Source organism: Plecotus auritus (genome assembly GCF_963455305.1).
Source record: "Plecotus auritus genome assembly, chromosome: 9".
Lineage (NCBI taxonomy): Eukaryota > Metazoa > Chordata > Mammalia > Chiroptera > Vespertilionidae > Plecotus > Plecotus auritus.
This window is the reverse complement of record NC_137783.1, coordinates 44584198-44601377: the sequence shown is the minus strand read 5'-3', so window position 1 is coordinate 44601377 and position 17180 is coordinate 44584198. Positions and strand designations below refer to the sequence as shown.

The following is a 17180-nucleotide window of genomic DNA, read 5'->3' as shown; positions in this document are numbered from 1 at the left end:
TAACAGGGAGGAGGGGTGGAAAACATTGGCTCGGCATGAGAGCACTTTGGAATCAAGAGCTCAGATTCAAGTCAAACTTTCTGAGATTCGGTTTCCTCGTCTATAACATGGGTTAATTCGTTCCCTCTTCGAGCAGCCATTCTACAAACACTTCTGGGGCACCTACTATGTGCGAGGCCTTGTTTTAGGAGCTGACAAACAGAACAAGAATTCCTGCCTCATACATGCTAGCTGGAGAAACAGAAATAAACTACATAAATGAGTCAAGTATGTCAGGAGGTGATATGTGATAAGAAAGAAGAGGGTTATGGAGACAAGGCATGAAATGCTAGGATTCCCAGGGAGGCTTCACATTTGAGTAAAGACTTGAAGGAAGTGACATGACAAGCTACGTGGCTCTCTGGAGGAAAAGCATCCAGCTTGAGGGAACAGCCTGTGCAAAGGCCCTGGGGTGGGGTGTTCCCAGTGTGTCCTAAGGGGGTGGGCGGGGAAGGCACCCGGCCAACTGGAACCATGAGGTAGCCAGTTTGGGTGGAGCAAGGAATGTGCGGGGGTCGGTATTAGATGGGGGTGTCCTGGGGGCCACAGGGATGTCACCGTGAGTTAATGGGGAGGCAGAGAAGTACCTGGATCTGGCTTTTACATTCTAACAAGGTCACCCTAGGCTGCTGCGAAGAAGAGGCTGTGCGGGAACAGGGAGGACGCTGACAGACCTGCAGGTGCTGCGAGGCCTGGGCCGGCGGGGCGGCGAAGACAAGGAAGAAGGGCTCGTCTGGATCCATCCGCTGTGAAGGTGAAGCCAACAGGACGTGCTGTCCTGTCATTTCTGAAGATTGAGAGACACAGAGGAACCAGGGACGTCTTGGGTATTGGGCCTGAGCAACTAACTGGAGGAATGAGGTTGCCACTAACTGAGATAGGACAGACTGCGCGGAAGTGTGAAGAGAGGACTGGACAGACAGACAGACGGCCACGGCCTCACCCTGGCTGCAATCGTGGAAGGAAGCAGCAGGCCCTAGAGACCTACAACAAACGAGGAACTGCTCCTGAGGCCCGTGGGGCCACTGTGGAAGACAATACGGAACACAGAAAGGGAAGAGGGATCAGAAGGGAAGTCAGCGTGGTACACTGGACTTGCTACAAGCTTTGCTCTCCACAGAGCCCAGGTCACGGTCAAGGCTGCTGCTCACAGGCCTGCATCACAGGTGGGGAAACTGAGTCCTACAGTGAGTACCATTTAGAAGCCAGAAAGGGCCAGAATGAGCTAAGGGGGTGGGCGGGGAAGGCACCAAGCCAGCCCAATTAGTTCCTGCAGCTCCCACCTACCACCCCAAACAAGGACCATGAAGCTGGGGCCCAGTGTCCCCCACACCCAGGAAGTCTGCAGGACCCCAAGAGACGATGCAGGGTCCTGGGTTTTCCGGAGCCAAGAACATGACTCAGTCCAGACTCCATGGATGTCTGCTTTGGCATCTGTGAGATTCTTTTTTTAAATTGGGATTTAATTCACATATCATAAAATTACACTTTAAAGTATACAACTCAGTGGTATTTTGTACATCCACAATGCTGTGCGACCATCACCTCTAATTCCAGAATATCAAACCCAAAAAGTTAAACACAGAATTACCATATGGCCCAGCAATTCTGCTTCTAGGTATTTACCCAAAAGAATGAAAAGCAGATATCCAAACAAACACTTGCACACCCAAGTTCACAGCAGTACCAGTCACAATCACCACAGACAAACAATCCAAATGTCCATCAACTGATAAATGAATAAACAAAATTTGGTGTGTGCATACAATGGAATACATACATATATATACATATACATATACATATACATATACATATACATATACACACACACACATATATATACACACATTTATATACTGGTACACACACACACATACATATATTCACTCTTCAGCTATAAAAAGGAACGAAACACAGCTACATGCTACAATGTAGATGAACCTTGATAACATTATTCTAAGTGAAAGAAGCCAGATACAAAAGGTCACATATTGTGTAACTTCATTCATATGAAATGTCCAGAACAGTTAAATCCATGGAGACCAGAATAGAGATTAGTGGTTACCAGAGCTGGGAAGCGGGGTGGGGGTGAGGGTGGGGGTGGGGGTCTGGAGTGACCACTTAATAGACACAGTTTCCTTTTGAGGTGATGAGAATGTTTTGGATGTTCAACATCACTAATCAAGGAAATGCACATCAAAACTACAAAGTGATATTACCTCATGCCTGTCACGGCTATTATTAAAAAAAGATAAGTGTTGGCAAGGATGTAGAGAGACTGGAACAGTTATACACTGTTGGCAAGAATGTAAAATGGTGCAGCCACTATGGAAAGTAGTATGAAGGATCCTCAAAAATTTAAAGTAGAGCTACCCTATGATCCAGCAATCATTCCACTTCTGGGTATTCACCCCACGTTGAAATCAGGATCTCAAAGAGATATTAGTTACCCATGCAGCACTGCTCACAATGGCCAAGAGATGGAGGCAACCCTAATGTATGAGTGTATGTATGTGTATATACATGTGTTATATATAGGTGTGTGTATTTATATATACACACATATATGTATATGTATGCAAATGTAGGTTCACAGTTGTATTATTTATTTGTATTACAACTGCAAACCTACTTTTGACCATCCCATGTATATATACACACCACATTTTCTTTATACACACACACACACACTGGAATATTACTCAGTCTTAAGAAAGGAGATTCTGCAGTATGATTCAGCATGAATGAACCTTAAGCACATTATACTAAGTGAAATAAGCCACCAGTCACAGAACGACAAATACTGCAAGATTCCACATATATGAGGAATCTAAAGTAGTCAAATCCATATAGATGCCAAGAATGGAGTGGTGGTTGCCAGGGGCTGGGAGATGGGGAGTTGCTAATCACCAGACATGAAGTTCCAGTTAAACAAGAAGAGTAAGTTCTGAGATCCGCTGAGCAACACTGTCCATGTAGGCAGCAGTCCCGGATTGCACACTTTAAAAATGTGTTAGGGGAGTGGGGGGGAAGAGATCAACCGAAGGATTTGTATGCATGCATATAAGCACAACCAATGGACACAAGACACTGTGGGGGTGGGATGAGGGCATGCAACAGAGGGTAGGGGAGGCTGGGGGAAGGTCAATGGGGAAAAAAAAAGGAGATATATGTTCTACTATATGTAACACTTTAAACAATAAAAAAAAATTACATTTAAAAAAATGTGTTAGGGAGGAAGATCTCAATAAAATAAAAAATTTTAAATGTTTGGGAATTAGGTAGAGGTGATGGTTGGTTTCCCAGTATTGTGAATGTACTAATTACCACTGAATTGCACATTTTAAAATAGTTACCTTTTACGTTATGTGACCTCACCTCAATTTTAAGAAAAAAGTAACGAGAACAGAGAAACCAAGATGGCGGCATAGGTAAACACCTAAACTGCTGCCTCGCACAACAATTTCAAAACTACAACTAAAAGACAAAACGGACATCGTCCAGAACCACAGGAAGGCTGGCTGAGTGGAAATTCTACAACTAGAAGGAAAGAGAAAAGCACACTGAGACTCAGAGGAGCTGCAGGAGGCAGAGGTACTGAGACGCGCGCGTGGAGAGGACTGGCAACTGAGTGTGCGGCTGGCTTTCTCAGGAGGGAGACAAAAGTTCCCGACTGAGCTGACCTCCAGTTCCAGGTGAGACTCTGGGGACCCAAACTCATACTGTCAGGAAAGAGAAAAGCACACTGAGACTCAGAGGAACTGTGGAAGGCAGAGGTACCAAGGCATATGCAGGCAACTGAGTACGCACTGGCTTTCTCAAGTGGGAGGGAGACAAAAGCTCCCGACTGCTCTGAACTCCAGTTCCAGGCAAGACTCTGCGGACCCAGACTCATTCGGGGAGAAACTGGACTGTCTGGCAGTGGGCAGAACTGGAGGGCGGCTTTCTCTCAGAGGTGCTTGCAGCGATTACCACAGGACACTGAGACACAAGGGCCTATTAGGGCAGGGCTGATGGGAAACCAATGCTGTCTGCTCCGCCCTGAGACTCCGCCCCATTCAAGCTGAGCACAGAGGCTTTTGCAAGTCTTCTCCCATAAGGGTGTCTCCAGCACAGAAGTTCTTCCAGCGTAGACACAGCTGATCCTCACAGCCAATTGGCCTGGAGGTCAATTCCTCCCAGTGATACCAACAACAATCAAGGCTTAACTACAACAAGACTGTGCACACAGCCCACAAAGGGGTGCACCAAGAGTGTCCACCTCAGGTAACTGGGGAGGCTGAGCCACTGGGCCCTATAGGACACCTAGCACACAAAGCCACTCTATCAACTCAGGGAAGCAGCCAAAATGCGGAGACAAAGAAACAGATCACAAATGAAAGAAATGGAGGAAAGCAAATGACTGGATATAGAGTTCAAAACCACAGTTATAAGGTTTTTCAAGAATTTTCTAGAAAAGGCCGATAAATTTAGCAAGACCCTCGAGGATATGAAAAAGGACCAACTAGAAATTAAACATACACTGACTGAAATAAAAAATATTATACAGAGATCTAATAGCAGACTAGAGGATCCCAAGAATCAAATCAAAGATTTGAAATACAAAGAAGCAAAAAACACTCAACCGGAAAAGCAAAAAGAATCCAAAAATATGAAGATAGTGTAAGAAGCCTCTGGGACAACTTCAAGCGTACCAACATCAGAATTATGGGGGTGCCAGAAGAAGAGAGAGAGCAAGATACTGAAAACCTATTTGAAGAAATAATGATAGAAAACTTCCCCCACCTGGTGAAAGAAATAGACTTACAAGTCCAGGAAGCGCACAGAACCCCAAACAAAAGGAATCCAAAGAGGACCACACCAAGACACATCAAAATTAAAATGCCAAGAGCAAAAGACAAAGAGAGAATATTAAAAGCAAGAGAAAAACAGTTAGTTACCTACAAGGGAGCACCCATATGACTGTCAGCTGATTTCTCAACAGAAACTATGCAGGCCAGATGGGAGTGGCAAGAAATATTCAAAGTGATGAATAGCAAGAACCTATAACCAAGATTACTCTACCCAGCAAAGCTATCATTCAGAATTGAAGGTCAGATAAAGAGCTTCACAGATAAGAAAAAGCTAAAGGAGTTCATCACCGCCAAACCAGTATTATATGAAATGCTGAAAGGTATTCTTAAAGAAGAGGAAGAAGAAGAAAAAGGTAAAGATAAAAATTATGAACAACAAATACATATCTATCAACAAGTGAATATAAAAATCAAGTGAATAAAAATATCTGATGAACAGAATAAACTGGTGAATACAATAGAATCAGGGGCATAGAGAGGGAGTGGACTGACAATTCTCGGGGGGAAAGGGGTGTGGGGGGTGCAGGAAGAGACTGGACAAAAATCGTACACCTATGGATGAGGACAGTGGTGGGGAGGTAAGGACAGAAGGTGGGGTGGGAACTGGGTGGAGGGGAGCTATGGGGGGAAAAAGAGGAACAATTATAATAATCTGAACAATAAAGATTTATTAAATTAAAAAAAATTCTCTGTTAACAAGGAAAAAAAAAAAAGAAAGAAAAAGGTAACGAGAGCAGACCCTAGGTCATCTGAATACCGCCCTGCCATGCAACTTGGGCTCCAGTCCTGTTTACAATCCAGTTCCCTCTCCTGAAGGCCAAATGACATCATCGCGCACAGCACAAACAAAGGTTGTGGTTCAAACAGAAGAGGGGGTGGTTGGGGAACTGAGCCACCCATAGCCCCTGCAGCCTGGATGTCCCAAATCAAAGGCCCAGCCTCTTAGCAGTCGGGACCATGTTCACGTTGAGACTATCTGTGTGAACTGAGAAAGCCCATCTCTGTGCCAAATTCCTGATTCCCACAAGAAGTGGGTTTAAGGTCGACTATATACAGATTCAGTAATGCCTCTATTCCGCCCGCATCTTCAATCAAGCAAGTCAGCTTTCCAGGGGCCCAGTGATGCACTATGAAAACAGACACTTGGGCTCAAATGCAGATAATCAGAATTACCCCAAACTGTCCAACCAGCACAACACTATTAATGCCACTCTGTCTGGCAGGCTCAGGTGACAGGAACAGGGAGACAGAAGCCTGGAGCACAGCTCCCTACTATCAACCCAACACTGGCAGTGGAGTGCTATTTACATCTTCCATTTGAAATGCGTTGGCTTTCTGGTTTTATTAGTATTTCATGTTTATTTTATAGTTATGTAAAAATGATGTAAATATAAGGCACTTTATCTAGTTTTATATTTGTGCACATTTAACTTATCCTATATAATAAAAAGCTAATATGCAAATCGACCGAACTGCGGAACGACTGGTCACCATGATGTGCACTGGGGGCAGATGCTCAATGCAGGAGCTGCTCCCTGGTGGTCAGTGCACTCCCACAGGGGGAGCACCGCTCAGCCAGAAGCTAGCACAGCGGCAGTGGCAGGAGCCTCTCCCACCTCCATGGCAGCCCTGAGGGCTCCCGGACTGCAAGAGGATGCAGGCCGGGCTGAGGGACATCCCGCCCCCCAGCGCACAAATTGCATGCACCAGGCCTCTAGTATTCCAATAAGAAAAGTTAATAAGTAAGGCTTTTTTTTTTCCTTTAAAAGGGAGTCCACACACACACACGCACACACACACACACGCCATACTGTATGATTCCATTTATGTGAAATGTCCAGAAGAAGCACATCTATGGAAATAGAAAGTGAATTATGGGCTGGGGGTGGGGAGTGACAACTAAAGGTACAGGGTGTCTTTTGAGTTGGTGACAACGCTGTAAAGTTAGACCGCAGTGTCAGATGCTCAACTCCGAATACACTAAAAGCCACTGAATTGTATGCTTTAAATGGGTGGATTGTATGGCATGTGAATTAGATCTCAATAAAGCTATTTTTGAAAGGGGGAAGGTCGACATACTCCCCAGGAATGAGCAGCACTAAGCTGGAGAAATCACAGAAAACAAGCCCACCTACTGATAGCTTCTCTCCCAGGCCCACCCATCTCTCCCTCCCCGTAGACCATCCTCAAGGGCCCAGGGAAGGAGGTGAAGGTGAAACCCTGAGTCACCAGCCAAGGCCATCCTGGGTGAGCAGGGGGCTGCCCTGCACACCACACAGGATTCCTGCCTCCTGGAACTCACTTCACACAACAGTGGAAGACACGACTTTGAATTATTAAACTAGGAAAACCTTAAAAATGATGAAAACCACTGGTGTTAGGAAGTATGCAGGAATGTGAGTCATATTCACACGATGGCAGTGTCAAGGAAAGGAGCATGACAATATAGATGCAGAGCCTCCGAGACCCAGCGGGCTGGGGCCAGAGTTGACGGAGCATGCAAATCTGAGCACAGGCATCCCCTTCCTCAGGAGGCTGGAGACATCCCCACCCTCCACGCACACACACAGAGGGCAAAGCCTGCCACTCAAGAGCATCGCATCAGTGGGACCCCAAGCAGTTTCCTAGAAGAGTCTGCCTCCCCAAGGGGCAGCCCCACTGCAGCAAGAAGGGAGGCCTCAGGGGTCTGTCCTCTGTCCACTCAACAGATCGCTCTCTCCTTGGGCCTACACCTTCCAGAGACACTTGACAGAGACCGCTGGGTGGGAGGCAGAGTGGAATGCACGTAACCCCAGACACCAACTTGTCTGCCCCCACAACAGAATGGCCCCTTTTATTCCAACACCTCCCTCCTCCAGAAACCTGCTCTGAATGAGCACCCAGGAAGCTTTCATTCTGTCTCACTGAGCCCCAGCTCAGAGCCAGGGGGAGGTGGACACCCCCACCTCCCAGCCCTCAGCTCAGGTGGAAGGTTCCCAGGAAATGTGCTCAGGTTCCGGGGACTGACGGCTACGCGAAAAGGTGGGTCCAGGGCCATGGACCAAGTGTGATCCCATTCATATCCCCTCATCAAAAACTATACACAGTCACATAGAGGCACAGGAAAAAGATCGAGGGGTCGTCAGCAAGTGCTGACAGCGTTAACCTCTGGCGAAGAGAGAAGGGAGGGGGAAAGGGGACTTTTTACATTGTACTCTCCATGAAGCTACTCTTGAATCTTTCATAAAGATCACTGCTTAATATTATTTTTTAATTGAAAACATTTAAGAGCAGGGTGGGTGTCCATCAACTGGAAACTTGATAAGCAAGCTCCCTCCATCCACAGGAACACTGCTCAGCAGCGAAAAAGGAACTCACTGCAAAAACATGCAGCACAGTGAACACATCTCAAGAAATCATGTCTAGTAAAGAGGCCAGACATGCCCTAGCTGGTTTGGCTCAGTGGATAGAGCCTCAGCCTGCGGACTGAAGGGTCCCAAGTTCGATTCCAGTCAAGGGCACATGCCAGGGTTATGGGCTTGGTCCCTAGTGTAGGGCGTGCAGAAGGCAGCTGATCAATGATTCTCTCTCATTGTTGATGTTTCTATCTCTCTCTCCCCTTTCCCTTCCTCTCTGAAATCAATAAAAATTAAAAGAAAGAAGCCAGACATAAAAGACTACCTATTATATGAGTCCATTGATGTGAAAATCTAGAAAAAAACAAAGCCATAGTGACAGAAAGGAGATAATTGGGCCTGAGACCAGGGGTGGTAGTGGTGACTGACTGCAACGGACCACAAGGAACCTTCTGGGTGATGGAAGTGTCCTCAGACCTGACTGAGGTGGTGGCTACACGCCCATGACATTCACCAACACTCACCCAGCTGGGTACTTAGAATGGGCAAATGTTATGGTATATATACCTCAATAAAAAATGTTAGTAAGGTAGAGGAGGGAATGGGGAGTAACTGCTTAATAGGTATGGGTTTTCCTTCAGAGTGAGGAAGATGTTTTAGAAATTGATAGAGCGACAGTCACATAGCATTGTAAAAGGTACTCAATGCCACTGGATTGTACACTGGAAAGTGGTTACTTTTATAGCATGTGAATGTCACTTCAATTTAAAACATTTTTAAAGGTAAACAAGTAAAAACTTATTACACCCATTTTGCAGATGAGAACATTGGGCTCAAAGGAAGCAGTCCACTGCCAGCCCAGGGCTTAGCTACCTGCGCCTCACAGGTTTAGAGCTCAGCAGAGACCTGCCCAGCACCGCCCCCAAGGGCTCTGCAACTCCAGGGCCCATCTCCAGGGAGGGCCCTTCTCTGGGGCATTCCCCACAGGTCTTGAGAGGGAACCAACAGAGCAGCATCTGCAGGAGGCTCCCACATTCATGAGCTCCATCAACGGACGAAGCTGCATGAGGGCAGGGAGAGAACACCCCCTAAGAAGGTGGTCAAACTAAGGCTAAAGCACCACAGGGCAAGGACAAGTGTGTGGAGAGTCCCCATCAGATCCAGGGAGTGAGGTCTTCTAGGCCCTGCCAACAGGGCCCTGGGGTGCTAACAGAGCTGCTCCCGGAGAGTGAAGGGTCAGTACAACCTCAGGACCCCAGGAGGAAGGCCTCAGTAACCACCGGGGAAGCAAGCGTGGAAGGGGACACATCCACCAGCCCCTTTGTGACCAGCAGGAGAGGGGTTAACTCTTTCATGGGGTCTACAATTCCAGGAAGAGGAAAAGGGGAGGAGAAATTCCCTCTGTGCTTTCTAAACAGAATCTTCAAAACCACCTGCAGATAGGCAGGCCCTGGGCTCAGAGGCTACAAAGGCTGCAGAGGCTGGCACGGTCCAAGGTCATCTGAGGGCACCCACCTCTCTCCCCTCATGTTGGCCCAGCCTCATGGGCTTCTCATGGGCGAGGGCAGGAAGCCCAGCAGTGGGCCCACAGCCCTCCCAGCACCACACCCTCCCTCCTCCCGGAATTTCCGAAAGCCCTTGCTCCCTGGGAACCCACAGGGTCATCAGCGACACACCCAATTCCCAGATGCTCCCCACTGCCTGCCATGCGCATGTAGGTAACCCCAGATGACCCATGTCTCTCTCACAGAGCTCCCCAGACCAAAGAGGGGTAGCCTCTCATGGCTATAAGGTTACAGGAGATATATACAAACAATTTCTGAAGTCCAGAAATTCCACTATTAGACATTCACTCCTTAGGAAAGGCTAAGGAGTTTTCAAAGGCTTCAGTTTATTGAAAGGAAGGGGAGGAGGATTTATTAACCCATAGGTGTCTGGACTAAGAGCAAAAATAGACATGTTGATCTTGGGGCAGGAGCAGTCTGAAGCCCCAGCTCAAAAATGAGGGGCCCCAGGGTGGGCTGACAGCATTTATAAGAAGTTAGGGGAGTCTCTGGAGAAGGGGAAACAGAACGTGATTCCTAAAAGGAAAGGGAGAAGAATTCTGATGGACCTCCAGCCCGTGTCCTAACAGGAAAACCAGGACTGCCTCAGAGCCCAGAGTGGGAGGGACAGAAGGCCCCAACCTGCAGGGTCTTTCCTCATAGGCCAGGGGTGCTGGGGTGGAACCCTCCCCAGAGTCACGGATCTGTCCATGTCCCCTATACACACCAAGCTCGTCACACCTTTGCAGGGGCTGCTCTTTCTGCTTAGGAAGCCTTCCCTCACACTTGCAGACTTCTGGCCATCCTTCAAACCCCCCCTGAAGCGTCACCCTGCCCCCACGCAAGCTATTCCCTGCCTCCAGCTCCACGCATAGCCACCACAGACCCTGTGAAGGTACCCGGCGGGTTCAGCATCATGTACATACGCGCCTCTCTTACCGGGCAGAGGCTGACTCTCACTCACCTCACCTCATACTGAACCCCCAGCCAGAAACCCAAATCAAGAGGCATCCCGGTGCCTTCCCACCATGAGGCTTGACCAGCAAGCACCCTGGCCTCTGGCCTCACAGTTCTCTCTCTGCTCAGTGATAACAGAAGCACCTAAAGTTTACTGAGCATTTACTATGAGCCACATGCTACCACCAGGTACTACCTCCTTTCATCCTTTAGTCCTTTGTAACAGTTATTATCATTAATCCTGTTACACAAAAGAATCAGACACAGAGAGGTTAAGTGAGTTGCCGAGGGGCACACAGCTAGTGAGGGAAAGCAGAAATCTGGTGTGGTTCCAGACCCACGGGGGAGACAGCAAGATGCTCAGCGGGGGCAGTTGTCAGGACAAGTTCTGAGTGGAAGAGGAACCTCATCTCCTCAGGTTCCAGCCAAAGACCTGGGAGGAGCAGCAGTGCCACCCCCTCCCTCCGAACCGAGCCTGCCGCTTCCAGGCCCATCCCCATTCTGAGTGCCAGTTACAGGAAACATAAAGGCCCATCTGCAAGTTCCTTGGCCCCGGACCAGGGAGGTGCGCGGCTGCCCACTGGGAGGCAGAGCCATGATTTGGGGCTATTCTTAGCAAACCACTGGCTCCCCTCCCAGAGGCCCAGAAGGCAGCAGGCCCTGTGTGGAGGTCCCACAGAGCTAAGGAGTGGCTGGCGGGCCGGGGTGAGGACAAAGCCCTCCAGCTTTCAAACAGTGGTGCCTGCATGCCCAGCCTTCCCAGGGCCAGCACCTGGCTGCTGGAGCAGCTCTGCAGTCCTGGCCCAGGCTCACCATCAAAGCTCCACTGACCGAGACTTGGTGCCAGACCCTGGACCACATGTGTTCCACGGACTGTCTGCCATTTAACCCTCACAACACCCCCAAGGGCTGGGGTCACTGGCCCCATCTTTTAAATGAGGAGTTTCATTTTAAGTGAGCTATTTAAGACATTAACTAATTTGCCCAGGGTCATACAGCAAGTTAATGTCAAGCTATAGACTCTGGGCTGGCTCCCAGTCTCCAGGGTGGGCAAAGAGAGGTGCCTGTAGCCAGAAGGTAGGAGGCCCCCTTCCCTGCCCAAGCCCAGGGAGGTGCAGTCCACATGGGAGAACAATGGTTTCATCGAGGACCCCACAGCATGGCTAATTCTCTCCCTACCAGGGATGGTCCCTTCCATGCCAGATACCCTCAGGCTTGGGCTCAGAAGGAGAGTCCCCAGTCAGATCTCCCCCCTTCCCCCCCCCCCTCCACCGCCCTGACCCAGGACACAGCCTCTCTTCTGGAGACTGGGGAAAGGTGAGACTCAAAGGTTCAGGGAACCCCTGCTCATGCTTAAGGTTTGCACCCAGCCCTGTTACTAGGGCATGAGGGGGTCAAATGATTCTCAGAGCCAAACAGAGAATACTGAGCCCTCTGGGATCTTCAAACCCGAGTGGCGGGGGCGGGGCTAGAAATGAAGCCACCCCACAAAGCACCTGCACCATCACCCCAAGCAGGACCAGTTCCAAGCACTGCTGCCACATGGGGTCACAGGATAACTGAGTGGTACCCACCTCAGACTGCATCTCAGTACCCAACTCTGTGGTGTCTTGGCCTCTACTGTCAGGTGACTCAGCAGGTACAGGTGTCTGTCTCCCCGGGGAGCCCACACAGCAGGTACAGGTGTCTGTCTCCATGTCTGCCCAGGTACTCAAGCCACTTCTATGTGGCTTCACCCATGTCTTGTGCCTATGAATGTCAGCTCACATGCATGTTGGTAGCCCAAATGTCTGCGCACTTATACATCTGCCTCCCGTGGAGGGTGTGTGTGTGTGGGGGGGGGGGGTTGCAAATCCCCATACAGAAGGAGCAGATCTGTCTATGTAGCATCTGTGGCCCATGTTTCTGTGTTCACATTGTCTGCCCCTATACACGTCTTGCCCACCTCCATTGTCTTCCTGTCTGTCTTCATGTCTCTATCCAGTGTCTGTCTGCCCACGCACGACAAACCTGAGTACACATACATCTCTGCTCACACAGCATTCCCCACCTGTGCCCGGGTGACCCTGCGTGTGCCACCTGTTCGGAGTGGGTGGGCATGTCACCCCAGTGCCCACAGTGCTGGCCAGTGCTCACAGTGAGCTCAGCAACTCCCACTCCTACAATAGCGCCCAAGGCTGTGGGTACAAGCACACTGCCACCTCCGCAAAGTCTTCCAGAAAAGCAGAAACGTGCCAGGGATGTTGGGGGAGGGCAGAGCCTCAGACACAACAGAACCTCAGACGTGAGGTCAGCGCTGCCCCGGGTACCTCCCACCTCAAACCAGCCCTGCCCAACCCACCCACCTCCAACACCCCAACCCCAACACCCATGGCCAGTGAATGGAGAGTGCCTGTCTGCACTCATAGGAAACAGTGTCTGGTTCAGGGCCTCCTCCAGCCTCCCAGCCTCATCCCCAGCCCCCAGCAATAGAGGCTCTTAAGAAAGGAAGTGAGGACTTCCTCCCGGCTGGCCTCTGAACCGCCAATAAGGCTGGATCTAGACCCCAAACCTCAAAGGTCCCAGGGCAGCTGGGAGAGTCCAGTGCTCAGCCTGACCCCAGAAGTCCAAAGAGTTTCTTCAGAAATCTACCAGCAGGAAAAAAAACACTTGGGAGGGGGATGGAGGAACTTATGTATATGAAGGAGAATTCCTGAGCCCTCCTGCTGCCCCCTGTCCCTGGGGTGGTGAGAGGGCCTCATTACTAGCAGGTAAGTAGGAAGGATGGGTATGGAGCCTGAATGTTTTAAGCATGCTTGCATGGTTGCAAGAGAACTGGATCCCAGCCCCCATCTCCCCCCCAAAGCAGCCTATGTCACTCGTTTAGCAATGAATCGTGTGTAGCCTCTTGGCATTTACACTATTATTATTAGTCCAGGACTGGTATGGAAGCCCCATATCAGCAAACTGTGGTTTATGTCTTATCTTCCCCAATGGGGCCGAGCCACCAGAGGACACAACCCTCCAACTCCTCCCACACTGCCGTCCTCCCAGGCAGAGCCGGGTGCCTGGCGTTTAAGAGGCACCTGGTCGCTGGGTCAGGTTGCTCTGTATAAAAGCCAGTTCGTCGTTGGGACGCTGCTTGGGAAGGTAAAGAATCCCAGAAGCTTGAGGAAAGCAGGAAGCTTTCTTCCACCTCTGACTCCCCGTGAGGTAGACCATGTCCCAGTCGTCCCGGCCACTTTAAATGAGGCAGCAGGTCTCCCCCACACCATCCTCTGCTTCCTGACAGGTCGCTGCCTCTTCAGGAAAAGTCTCCCAAGATGAAAGGGTGGCTCTCCTGGGAGACCCTGGCTGGCAGAGGGCGAGGGCCAGAGTGGCTCAGAATCAAAGCTTGTGCCCACTGGTACCTCTGGGCTCTCCCCCTTCCACAGGCCTCAAGCCCCCAACAGATGAGCCCCGGGGACCCCAAGTGTGGATCATGAGACAGCTTCCCTCCCCGCCACTCCACTCAGCGGGAAGCCCAGCTCAGGGGCCACCCCCAGCTCTAGCGGTGAGGGTGGAGGTGCCAGAACACGTCTAACCGGGAGCAAGGAAAACCTCGGGAGAGAGGATAGCCCAGAGCACGACAAACAAACGACCCGGTATCTACTCACAGTTTAGTACGTGACGTCCCGCTTCCCTCCCAGGCACCAATCCCGTGCGAGTTTGGGTGGGGGCCCATCTGCTCTCCGCTCCTCTCCCGGAGCCCAGAGAGGCCGAGCTCCCGGGGATGGAGCGTGGGTGGTCGGAGCAGCCTGGGGGCGCGAACGGGGGAAGGGGATCCCGGATCTGCCCTACCCTCGCCCGCGTCGGTACCTGCCAGCCTGCGGTTGGCGCGCTGCGCCGGGACTGCGGGCGCTGAGTCGGGCAGCGGCGGGGCGAGCCCGGCGCGGGCTCCGGCTCGCTCCTCCCAACTTCCCCAGCCCATCCGTGGGCAGCGGCGGCTCCGGAGGCGGGCAGGCCGGGCGCGTTGAGGGGAAGTCACCAGAGCTGGAGCCCGCGCTCGCCGCGGTGGGAGCAACGCGACCCAACCCCAGCGCTTCGCCGTGGTCCCCGCGCCCCGCGCCACAACGCAGAGGGGCGGCCAGACTAGGCCGCCAATCACCGCTCCCCCCACCCCCCGACCAGCCTGAGCCCCGGCCCCAGCCGACAAGGGGGCGGGGGGCTCGGATTTAAAGACACACTCACCCGAGCCACGTCCGGATCGGCGTCCAGAGCGCGGCTCCTGGCCGGGAGGGGACGGCTGGCCCCACCTTCCCGGCCCCGCTTCCTCCTTCCGCCCTCCCACCCAGCACGGGAGGAAAGTTTGGGGCGGGGGAGACTGCCTGGGAAGCCAGTTCCTCTTCCCTTGTCATTAATTCGGTTGGTTCTGGAAGATACCCAAACCCGACATCCAGCCTCCGGGCTGGAGAAAGAAACAAGTGCTGCGGCCGCCACACCCCCTCCCGGACTCCGGCTCCCCGGCCGGGCTTCCCTCGCCCCTCTCAGCCTTTCAAAGCCCGGAGGGCTTACTGTGCTGTGCAACGCGATCGAGGCGGTTGCCTTCTGTGGGCCTCGGCCACTCCATGTATCTGTGGGCGAGCCCTTACAGAGCAGACTGTCCGCTCCATAGTGGGTTTCTCCCTAGCCCTGGAAACCCAGTGAAACGCACCCCTCAGCCCCCGGAGGCGAAAAGGGAAGATCTGACAAGAAACTTGGAAGGGAAGGGGGTCCCTCTCTCCCCACCCCTGGGCTCCGGTCGGTGGCACGCACAATCCCCGCTCCCCAAGGGAGCTTGCGCCCGCCTTCCGCGCCGCGGGATTGTCACTGCGTCGCAGCCCAGCCAGGCCCGCCCCGGGCCCAGCAGCTGCGCTCGCCCGCCCCTCGCACCCTCCCGTGGGCATCCACGTGCGCTCACTCTCCACCGCGGCTTCCTCTCCGGAGTCGGGCTTTGTTGTGGTTGGTGAGTCACTTCCTCTTTCCGCTCAGTGCTCGGGAAATCCTTATTCCTCACCTGTCACTACCTGCCTCGCCCCCAATCTGGACTAGAGCAGGAGTGGATGGAGCCCAGGTTCCCCATAATGAAGGCAGCTCAGGCCTCACCTCTGTCCAAAGTCAGGCCAGAAAGCGCCCGGCTGGGAGAGGGGCACTCAGGCCCCACCGTCGCCCTGAGCCCTAAGAATAAATAGAGGAGAGAAGTGGCTGTCATTTGTGGTGCTACCAGGTCCCCAGCACCTGGGTCTCACGTGCTCCACCGGATGATTTTACGAGGTAAGTGCTTTTACTGCCCCTGTTTTTTGTTTTTTGTTTTTTTTAATATATTTTATTGATTTTTTTACAGAGAGGAAGGGAGAGGGATAGAGAGTTAGAAACATCGATGAGAGAGAAACATCGACCAGCTGCCTCCTGCACACTCCCCACTGGGGATGTGCCCACAACCAAGGTACATGCCCTTGACCGGAATCGAACCCAGGACCCTTCAGTCCGCAGGCCAACGCTCTATCCACTGAGCCAAACCGGTCAGGGCTACTGCCCCTGTTTTAGTGGGTGAGGAAACAGCCCAGGAAGACTTGCCCTGGGCTCCAGGCCTCTTCCCTACCTAAGGTGTGCCGGAGGAGAAGAACCGAGAACGCCCAGGATTGCGTGGGGAAGCAGATCTGACCTTCAGATCCAGGCTCAAACTGGCTCATGGTTTACCGGCCATGTGGTCTGGAAAAAGTGACATAAGCTCTTTGATCTCCAAGTTCCTCATCCAAAAGATGGCCTGTCCTCCCTCAAAGAGAGGTTGAGGAGCCAGGGAGCAGGGGGTGATGCCCTGGCCTACTGTGTGTCACATTGTAGGCTCCATCCTTGGACACCGTTCCCCCCTTCTTCCTCAGGCCACAACCCCATAACCCACCCCTCATGTCATCCAACTCCCCAGCTGATGACCCGCCATCATGAGGATGCTGTGTTCTGCATAGCTCAGCCAGGACTGAGATAGGGCTGCACATATGCACTAGCATGTGCATGCACACATACATGAGTGCACATGCACACATATACCTACACACACATAAATATACACACACTCACAGCTCCTCCTACCCCATTGGCTAGCAGATGCTGGAGTACATGGCTGTCTGTCTCTCTAGACTGAGCTCCTGGAGGACAAAACTCCATCTCTGGTCCCCATAACAGTGCCTAGCACATCATCATTCACTCATTTGTATCCACCATGCAACAGCAGGTGTTCTTGTTGAATCAAGCAGAAAAGCCCAGGGCAGAGATGTCCCCAGGAGAGCCAATAATCACAGCCCTTCTGGCTCCAAACGACAACCTTCGGGCTCAGCTGGTAGGCCCCAGAAGTAGAGGGCTGGGCCACGGTGAAGCAAAGAAATCTACTCTGTGCCTGTGTGCAGAACCCTAGGTGATAAGCCGGACCCCAGCAGCAGTTCACGAGCCATACT

At 51.6% G+C, this 17180-nt stretch overlaps 1 protein-coding gene across 3 annotated transcripts in view; it reads right to left on the bottom strand.

Annotated features, from left to right (window-relative positions):
* The window catches only part of PALD1 (phosphatase domain containing paladin 1), a 72534-nt gene extending 57467 nt beyond the window's left edge, over nucleotides 1–15067 (bottom strand). For 2 of the 3 annotated variants that reach the window (XM_080688464.1, XM_080688468.1), the window contains exon 1: nucleotides 14941–15067. The gene's annotated coding sequence lies outside the window, so the exon portion shown is untranslated. Of the gene's footprint in view, nucleotides 1–14568; nucleotides 14677–14940 lie in introns of those variants that run through there. The other variant, XM_080688465.1, reaches the window with a different exon arrangement.
* Nucleotides 15068–17180: the final 2113 nt, after the last annotated feature.